The sequence below is a fragment of the Corythoichthys intestinalis genome, chromosome 1, assembly GCF_030265065.1.
Source record: "Corythoichthys intestinalis isolate RoL2023-P3 chromosome 1, ASM3026506v1, whole genome shotgun sequence".
Taxonomy (NCBI): Eukaryota; Metazoa; Chordata; class Actinopteri; order Syngnathiformes; family Syngnathidae; genus Corythoichthys; species Corythoichthys intestinalis.
In genome coordinates, this window is record NC_080395.1 from 1,601,230 (window position 1) to 1,611,917 (window position 10,688).

The 10,688-nt window shown below is 38.8% G+C and overlaps 1 long non-coding RNA gene across 1 annotated transcript; it reads right to left on the minus strand.

Moving 5' to 3' along the window:
- Positions 1-1,830: 1,830 nt before the first annotated feature.
- LOC130924621 (uncharacterized) lies at positions 1,831-9,701 on the minus strand. The gene is made up of 3 exons (XR_009064928.1): positions 8,928-9,701; positions 8,811-8,854; positions 1,831-2,163 (listed from the first exon to the last, which is right to left on the minus strand). It is a non-coding gene; the product is annotated as an uncharacterized LOC130924621 (long non-coding RNA).
- Positions 9,702-10,688: the final 987 nt, after the last annotated feature.

Genomic DNA, 10,688 nt, shown 5'->3' on the forward strand with positions numbered 1-10,688 from the left:
ATCACACCTCTAATTAAGTCCTAGCTCCATTACATATCAATCATCACAATCCAAGTGTTTTCACTCACATATCAAAGTTTAAAAGAATTGCGCTTTGTGTCCCGTCTGCCGTGATCTTCGCCGAGCGAGATTATTCAAGTAAAGAAGCGTACCGCCGAGCCCTCTTTTGTTCCGACATGCAAACTGCAAGGGATTATGGGTATGAACTTGCGCAGCTCAGTAAGCCTCGGAAATCCCTTCAAAAGACGGGGGGAAAAAAGCCCTGGCGCTATCCTTTGTCTCAACTTTCACACATTTGTCTTTGCGACTTCTCAGGTTTTGTTCAGCGGTTGCGTTGTCATGACCTCACTGTGCCAGAAGGCGGAGTATTGTGAAACAGTTTATCTAAAATACCGATGAAAAAAAACTAGAAAAGTCAAATTCTTGACAAATTGCAAAGGTAGATTTTGGGGCATTTCGGAGTTTGTATATAAAAAGGCCCCGCCCTGTTTTAGCTTGAACCGATTGTTTAATGTGAAATTAAAAGCTAGCAAAACGTAGTCATTTGCTTATTTTTCGCCTGTTTAATTATGCATCGGTGGCACTCGCATTAAAAAGATGCAAGTAAAATCGCTCATTAAATTTGCATAAGCGGCAACATTTAAAGGCAGCTCAGACACACACACATTCCAAGTGGAGGTCCGCTAAGCGGCTCGCATCGTTTGAACCCTCCACATCGCTCTCAATAATTGACTTTTAATGAATCCTATTGATATTTGCAACTTAAACACCACCTTGTACTCTTTGGGTAATGAAGGAATCTGACCCTTTAGCCAGATTGCCGGAATCACGTCAGCCGAACCGCTGGACTCCAACGATACGATACGATATGCCGACAACCCGGCCAAAAGGCCAAACTCCTCGCGTTCACCTTATTCTTAACCCTTCGTACTGAAAATATAAAAAAATAAACCACTATAAACATTTTAAAATAAACAAATTAATCTGCAAAGTCAGCTATTCCGCAGTCTTTCTGCATTCTACATAGTAATGGCTGTATTGTGAAGATAATTGTGAAGATAATTTCTACACATGACGTCACATTCGTGTAACACAGTAGTTCTCTTTTGGTGTTGCTAAGAATGGAACACCTTATTATTAGGGCTGTCAAGATTATCGCGTTAACGAGCGATAATCAATTTTTTAAATTAATCCCGTTAAAATATTTGACGTAATTAACGCACAAATGCCCCGCTCAAACAGATTAAAATGACAGCACAGTCAAAGGTGTACTTGTTGTGTTTTTCGGAGTTTTGCCGCCCTCTGCTGGCGCTTGGGTGCGACTGATTTTATAGGCTTCAGCACCCATGAGTAATTATTGACATCAAGAATGGCGGGCTACTAGTTTATTTTTTGACTGAAAATTTTACAATTTTTATTAAAACGAAAACATGAAGATGGGTTTTGATATAAAATTTCTATAACTTGTACTAACATTTTTCTTTTAAGAACTACAAGTCTTTCTATCCATGGATCACTTTAACAGAATGTTAATAATGGTAATGCCATCTTGTTGATTTATTGTTATAATAAAGAAATACAGTACTTATGTACCGTATGTTGAATTTATATATCCATCTTGTGTCTTATCGTTCCATTCCAAAAATAATTTACAGAAAAATATGGCATATTTTATAGATGGTTTGAATTGCGATTAATTACGATTAATTAATTTTTAAGCTGTAATTAACTCAATTAAAAATTTTAATCGTTTGACACCCCTACTTATTATACATAGGTTCGACTCAAGGAGCAAGAGCGACTAGGAAAAATATACAAAAACACCATTTATTAATCTATTATACAACAATATATAATTACACCTGAATCATGTAAATCAAAAATATTACATTGTTGAATAGTCCCTTCACAGCCTATTGCTGCCGTGCTTCAATGTCCGTTCTCCTATTCAGTGTATGTATGTACTACCCGGATAGTGTGACTGTATATTGTATGAAAGATTTTCTAGTGAGGGTGAGCTTATCTGCTCCCAGGGTGATGCTCCAAAAGTTGGTTGAAGTTGAAGAAAAATGGTCGTCTTCAATCCCGCCTTGAATCAGGCCGAATCCTCCTTGACTTCAACGCTGTCACTCCGATGTAGATCCGGAAATTCAAAATAACAATCTGCATATTAAGGACTTAAATTAATTTTCAACCAACCATATAATGTATAGCATGTCATCTCCCTTATATCTATCACATATAACTTCCAATACTGGTCAAAATAGGTCGCTTCCAAAATCAAACAATTTGTTCATAAAGTATACAGTGACAGATACTAGCTCACATGTAGCAATTTCTTTCCAGATTTCATCAACATACAACATTATGAGCTGAAACGAATACTCGAGCAACTCGAGTAACTCGAGCTTAAAAACTGATCCGAGTAATTTTATTCGCCTCGAGTAATCGTTTATTTTGACAGCTCGAAGCATCACGTTTTGCTCGGACTACTTTTAATGCGGGACAACGCGCTGATGTCACGTGCGTAGAGGAAGAAGCAAAAAAAAAACTTACATCAGCTGACAGCCGCTACAAACGACGCCGACGTTGCTAAATACTAGCCCGCACGATGCTACGTTGATAGCAGGTGAAGGAGAAACGATATCGTCATCGCACACACCATATAATTGTTTGCATTAGTCTAACACATATATAGTCTAACACATACATATGGTACAGGTTTTCGTAGGCACCGTCTAACTGTTTGCATTAGGCTAACACACGTAATATAATTAATCAGGAAATAGTATCATTTTCATATTTACGGTAGGACTACACTACTAATATAAAATAAATAGCACACCATAGTTTAATGAGCAGAAATAGAAGAGATACACAATGCCGTCTTATCACAAGAGTGACGCACCAACTCGGGTAATCTGCTCTCCCAGCAAACTCCAAGGACAAAGCGCTTTGTCCTAAAACAAGTACAACCAGCCCGGACAGCAAAGTTGATAGCGGGCGTCCCAATCCGCGCACGAACCTAAGCCGCCCAAAACCGGCCACAGCGGGGATGGCCCAAAAGCAACGCCCAGAAACGCCTTCGACAAGACCCGCGTCAGCAAAGACTTCAAAAAGACTGGACACTGAGATAAGACAGATTTCTTCTGCTCGGAAACATGTAGCCTTGTTTTGGATCCAGAATTGTCCCTCCGTCGTCTGTTTTTGCCTTGTTTTTGATCATTGTCGACGAATAAATTGTCAACCTGTTTTTGGCGAGTGTTCGTCAAGCTTTTGAAACATGGAGTCAGTGTGCAAAGGGTTAACACAGGAACGCGCGGAGTTTAGCTTCCTCCTGGCCTGGCTCTTCGGGGGCGTCGAGCGGCGGAGCACATTTCCGTTCTGTTGCCGGCCTCCCCGTGCGGTTTGGGCTGGGAGGACTAAATTCCTTGACAGGTAACGTCTGATGAGTCTCATAGAGATCACATGTATGTTGAACTAGATGCGAAATGTCAGACTCGGCCGGGTTTGGGCAGCGTTAGTAAACAGCCGCCATCTTAAAGCAGTACAGCGCTAATGAAGAGCGCTAAGTGCTAATAAATAAGATTAACGTTACTGTCACTAGCTCACGTAACGTTAGCCCTGCGGAGGGCTAGGTTTCTATTAATTATGACCACTGTCGATACGTGGCTAACGTGTCTTACATACAGGCTTTAACATAACGTAGCGTTGTGGAGTGATGAGGGTGTAAAAACAAAACTCAATAATGCTAACTATCAATTTTAGCTCAGTAGTCATTGCTGGATAAAACACCAAGTAGCACTGGTCCCTAATGTGCTGCAATACAGCCTGTATCATACATTTATTTTGAACACTGCAAAAACTCTAAATCCTATCAGGATTTACAGTTTAGACTAACTTAAAACTTAACTAGAACTTAAAAATGGCCTCACACAAATAGAAATTCAATTGAAACAACGGGGGAAAAAATCCTAACTTTTAAGATGTGTGTTATCAAGCGTATCGGCATTTTTAGGTATATAATATATATATATAATTTACAAAAAAAGAAAAAAGATCTAAAAGTTTTTTGAGTGAAAGCAGTGAATTAGTCTTTTTTTAAAATTCTAGTTACATGTGGGATGCAATTGTTGGCTGTTTTCAACAATATATATCGAAAATAAAGACATTGATAGACTGAAAATGGTTTAAGATTAGATGAGATGTCTTGTTTTCTCATGTATATTTATAATTGCTCTTCACCTAAAAATATATTTGTTTTATCCGATTACTCGATGGAATTCTCAGTCGATTACTAAAATATTCGATAGCTGCAGCCCTAATTAACATATTTGTATATTAAAAAAATAACACTTTACTATATTTCCAATTTCCTCCGATTGTTTTTTTTTTTAGACAAAGAAAAAACAATATTTTGTAACTCAACTCTACAGGAAAACGTGTCTATCACATAGCCGTTAGCATAGTAGCATACAGTAGCAACTCACCGTAGTCTTGTATCACACAGAATAACTTAAAGTAATTCGCCCCTTAGAGCAGTCTGGAACTCGTCTGCAACAAAATCAATCTTTTATGGTTTCACGTACATAAAATTGAACAAGTTATTTATTTTTTTTCTAAACTATTACCAGTTTCTCTTAGTCTTGGTCGCGCTAGCATTAGCAGTTTCACCATTAGCATTCATAGCATCTCCATTTCCCAAAATGCAACACTCATAACCCCACTTTTAGTGCAATGCCTAATCATGTAGTGCTATCTAGTGGACATTTCAACTCACAACAGTCATCTAAAATACAGTTCTTAATAAAAACCATGAGCTGTACTTTTATCAGTGTTACGTCCGCATTCTTCCTCAACCCGATACTGGAGCTGGAAGTCACTCATTTTCATACCGCGGGATTCAAAAAATTGAATAAATACTAATAATATCGATCGCTTCCACACACATCCAAGCAGTCCATTTCATTTAGGAGCGTAAAATTCAAATATGATATATAAAATAAACATGCTTTTTGCCGTCATAGGCAATTTAAGCTCCCAGTGTCTGTTCATTCTTTGTTGCGTCATTGTCAAATTAATGTCATATCTATCCTGTCGAGTTCATATCTTTCCGTAGCCCTCGTGTTGATATTCCTGATGAAGGAATCTGACCTAGCCAGATTGCCGGAATCACACCAGCCAAACCGCCGGACCCGCGCTTGCCCGGCTCCAACGACCCGGGCCAGCGAGACCCCCCCCGACAACCCGGCCAAAAGGCCAAACTCCGCGTATTCACCTTATTCTTAACCCCTTGTACTTACTCCATTTTGAAAACTGGAAAAGGCTTCGAAACAAGTTGACAATTTATTCAGGTAGACAGCGATCAAACGGCAAGGCAAAACAGAAACGGACCCAGGCGAGCAGACGGACTCGTTCCAAGGTCACCATATCACCAGTCAACAAAAGGTTCCTGAGAAAAATGACAACTATTAGTTAAACATTCAGTCTTTTAAAGGCTCTCGCGGGGTGTTGTTTAGGACTATTGTCTGTTTGTGGATTGGACAGGAGGATTCGGGAGTTACTGTTGTCAGGGCAAGGAGGGTTGTGGATTTTCGCTACCTCACCGTCAAAAGGGCTCTTATCAGTCGTGTTATCAGCTGGATATAGGGCGTTCTCCGGTGTTCCTTGTGTTGGGACCGGGTGTCCTGCCATTTGTTCTGGACTTCCGAGAGAACTGATTGCGAGAGTTGATGGTGCAAACGTGGGCTAGTCGGCGTCAATCTTGCTCAGTCAGTTGCATGGCGCACACATTGGGCTTCCGTGATAAAAAGGCGTCATGTATCTCTTATGCCCTATATTCTGCTTGTTTTTCTTAAACTATGGTATAAGTGCTGTTTATTTTACATTGAGTGTGTTAGAGTAATACAAACTGTCAAACAGTAAATACAAGAAACGATCCTATTCCCTGATTGATTATATTAAGTGTGTTAGAGTAGCAGACAGTTAGACGGTGCCTACAGGAAAAGGTACTATCTCCTGGTTCTCGAGAAAAATGACAATGTTTAGTTAAACATTCAGTCTTTTTGAAGGCTTTCGCAGGGCGGGCTGTGGTCAGAAGAAGAGTGTGTTTGGGCATTGTTTAGGATTATTGTCTGTTTGTGGATTGGACAGGAGGGATCGAGAGTGACTGTTGTCAGGGCGGCGAAGGTTCTGGATAAAGATGTCCCGATCAATCGGGTCCGATCACGTCATTTTCAAAGTATCGGAATCGGCAAAAAAATATCGGACATGCCTTTTTTTAATATATATATATATTTTATTTAAATCGTTATCTAATTGTATTTAAAGTTACAGGCATAATGTCTTACAGTCATCCAGAGTAGTTTTGGCTTAAAGTAGGGCTATCAAATTTATTGCGTTAACGGCGGTAACTAATTTTTTAAAAAATTTATCACGTTAAATAATTAACGCATGCACTGCATGACCCACTCACGCATTGTCGCGTTCAATATATAAAGACGCCGTTTTACCTATGGATAGTGCTAAAAGGAAGCGTGTAATGAGTAGAGAGAATTTTGACAGCCGTTGGAGCCATTTTTTATTTGGCTAAAGCCTTACAATACCTCTCTCAGGAATTAAAAATAACGTGGGAGGCAATGTGGGGAAGAAAGGTAGTAGTTGATCATTTTCTTAACACCATATGTTCTTTCCCAATGCAGAGAAGAAATATCAATTGGTGCCCCTACGCACAGTCATGGTTGCACTTCCCATCATGCATTTGGGCAGAAGTTAAATGGCTACAGTATCATTTACTGAAAGCTCAACAAATACACTAGATGGCAATATTTAGTCACAATGTACAAAGTCATAGTCTTTCTATCCATGGATCCCTCTCAAAAAAAGAATGTTAATAATGTAAATGCCATCTTGAGGATTTATTGTCATAATAAACAAATACAGTACTTATGTACTGTATGTTGAACATATATATTCGTCCGAGTTTTATTCATTTTTTTCTTAATGCATTGCCAAAATGTATATAACCCGAAAAAATTATCGGGAATGATTGGAATTGAATCGGGAGCAAAAAAAAAAAAAAAAAAAATCAATCGGATCGGGAAATATCGGGATCGGCAGATACCAGGTCCCTTCTTATTGATTTAGGATCACTTCTGTTAAATTTTGGGCAACCCAGGGTCACTTCCTATACATTTTGGAATATTTCCTGTTGATTTTGGGGTTTCCCAGGTCATGTCCTGTTAATTGGTCATTTTCTGTTGATTTTGGGTCACTTCCGGTAAATTCTGGGGCAACACGGGGTCAATATCTGTACACGTTTGATAATTTCCTGTTAATTTTGAATCATTTCCTTCACTTCCAGTTGGTTTTGGGGCATTTGTGGATAATTTTCTCTTGATTCTGGGTCACTCCCTTTAATTTTTAGATCATTTCCTTTTGATTTTAGGTGTTTGCCTGGTCGTGTTCTGTTAATTGGTCACTTCCTGTTAATTTGGCGGGATTTCCAGGTCACTTGCAGTAGATTTTGGGTCACTTTTGGTAAATTTTGGGCAACCAAGGGTCACTTCCTGTACATTTTGGATCATTTCTTGTTTATTTTGGGGGGTTTCCTAGGTCATCTCCTGTAATTGGTCACTTTGGTTGATTTTGGGTCACTTCCGGTACATTTTGAGGCAACACGGGGTCTATTTCTGTACATGTTGGATCATTTCCTGTTAATTTTGGGCATTTCCTGAGTCGTTCCCTGTTGATTTTGTATGATTTCCTGATGGTTTTGGGCATTTCAAATGTTATTACCTGTTAATTGGTCATTAATTAATTTGATGGGATTTCCAGGTCACTTCCAATGGATTTTGGGTCACTTTTGGTAAATTTTGGGCAACCCAGGGTCACTTCCTGTACATTTTGGATCATTTCCTGTTTATTTTGGGGGGTTTCCCAGGTCATCTCCTGTAATTGAACACTGTTGTTGATTTTGGGTCACTTCCGTTTTTTTGGGGGGCAACACGGTGTCAATTTCTGTAGATGTTGGATCATTTCCTGTTAATTTTGGCCATTTCCTGCGTCATTTCCTGTTGATTTTGGATCATATTCTAATGGTTTTGAGCTTTTCAAATGTCATTTCCTGGTAATTTGGAGGGATTTCCGGGTTACTTTTGGATTCAGATTCAGAATATTTATTGTCATTGTTACAAAAAGCACAACGAAACTTTGTTTGGAGCAGCCATACTTCCTATTTATTTCAGGGTTTTGGGGCATTGATTGGTCATTTTCAGTTGAATTTTAGTTCACTTCCAGTAAATTTCAGATCATTTCCTTTTGATTTTGGGCATTTCCCAGCTCATGTCCTGTTAATTGGTCAATTCCTTTTAGTTTTGGGGTATTTCTGGGCAGTTACGGATAATATTTGATTGCTTTAGTTTACTTCCTAATGATTTCAGGGCTTTCCGGGGTCGCTTCCTGTTAATTTTGGATATTTTTAAAATTTTTTTTGTCTAAAAAAAATGGCCACCATTGGAAAAACACTGAAAGAGTGCATAAAAAAAATACTTTTAATTATGGGTTTGTATTCATGTAGGAGAAAAACAATAGAGTACTAAGATTTTTTATGAGTATTGATATTCAGGTGAAAATTCCTGTATTCTATTGTTAAAACAGTAGTGTAAATATGATATGATTCCCCCTAAATGTTGTTTTTTTTTTCCTCGAAAAAAATAATGATGAAGAAACACAGAAAAAAAGAGTTAATAATAATTTTTAAAAAAAAAACTTTTTTTTGTCTTGTGTTGGAGTAACCAACAAAAACTTACCTAACAACATGACGGGATGCTGACTGTCAAATGCTGAGAGCTTGCTTGAAGAGAAGTCATAAATCAGCGTTCACCTTGTCAGTGTAACCGTAAATGTGACACGCGGCGAAAGCTCACCCACACATTTCTGGCTGATTGTCCCGTCACTCCTCAGTGGCGCCTCCCAGCTGCCGCGGAGACACGACGCACCTCAGCCTGACGCTTGTGCCGCAATCAACTTCCTGTCAGTTTTTTTGTCATTGCACACAAAACAAAAAAAATGGCAGTTTACTTGGTCCTGTTAAAAGTATACTGCATATATGGCAAAAGTTTTGCAATCTGAAAAAAGGAAACGATTGAAAAAAATAGTTTTTGAAATAGTTCTTGAAACTTTCAAAAGCGAAAAAAAAACATTTTATTTTTCCAGTTGCAAAGTTGGTATTTTCAGGTTCAAAGATTTTTTTTTTCACTTTCAGATCTTATTTTTTCAGTTTAATTTTTTTTTTCACTTCAAGATCAATTTTTTTCAGTTTCAAATTTTTTTTTTCCGCTTTCAAATCTTTTTTTTGCTTTCAGATCTTTTTTTTTCAGTTTCAAAACTTTTGGCCGTGTTTTAACGCGGAGGGGCGCAGCCTCCACGAGAGACGTGTTGACTTGTGAGAGACAGCCTATCAAAGCAACCCCGAATGATGATGCCTTCAGGTAACGTGGGTACTTTGATGAATTATGACTCCCCACTCTCCCCACTTAATTTTCTTGATACCTGTAGCTAAAGTAATGCTAAGGGCGGGAGGGAACTTTTGTAGTCATTCTAGACAACTCTTGATCAGTTTTGATTAATGAAAATTGGAAAATATGCCAGGTTGTTGACCTTTACCTAAAGCAGGGGTGTCCAAACTTTTTGCAAAGTGGGCTAGATTTGGCGTAGTAAAAATGTTGGGGGCCGACTTTGGCTGACGTCCTTTATGTAGAACAATATATTTAAGCAAAATTTAGCAAGCCATTCAGTATGTCACATTTGCTTTATTATTTTTTTAATGAATAATTTCAACAATCTCGCAACTAGCCTTTGTGGCGTTGTCTTTCGACTCTCGGGCTCTTGCGAAGTACTGCTGCTGTGAAATTAAACTAGCTTCAAGTTGCTTCAATTTCTCGCTGCGTACAAGTCTTCCCTGTAATCTTGTCGTACATGTCAGCGTGCCTTATTTGGTAATATCGCCTCATATTGAAATCTTTAAAAAAAAAAAAAAAAGCGACTCTCTCTTTGCAAATTAGGCAAATTAGTGAAGAAATAGTCCAATTTCCACCTATCCTTGAAGCGTCGGCCGTCACAGTCAACTTTCATTTTTTTTTTTGTTGTTGTCGCCATTTTAGAAAATGGATGTAATGGGTAGAGGTGTGCAAAATTTCCGATTCTTAGATTATTCGCAATTCGGCTGTGGAAGATTCGAGAACGATTCACAAACATCCAAATTCCGATTATTGAAATATGCCAAGTAAAGCGGAAGTACAGCGCCGCGCGGTCTTCGGGACGCAATGAGGAACGGAGCGAGAGTAGCTAAACATCATGCTTCTCATTACCCGGCCCCTCGGGTAATGCCAATGCTCAACTCACGGCTCTAGCTCAACTCATGCCACGAGATAAAAAAAACCCCAAAAAAACAATATACCTGACTGCTGCCGAAAAGCTGCTACAAAGTACCTCCACATAATGTTACGGTAGATATCATTTATATAGGACTAGATGCAATATAGATTCGGTAGCGTTGGCCGCACATCTACAAAAAGCTAGATGCGGGCGTTAGTAAACGGCCACCATCTTAAAGCAGTACACTTCCCTGCAAGGCTGTTGCAGCGAACCTTCCAAGCAAACCTAATTAACTTTTTATCTAAAATACT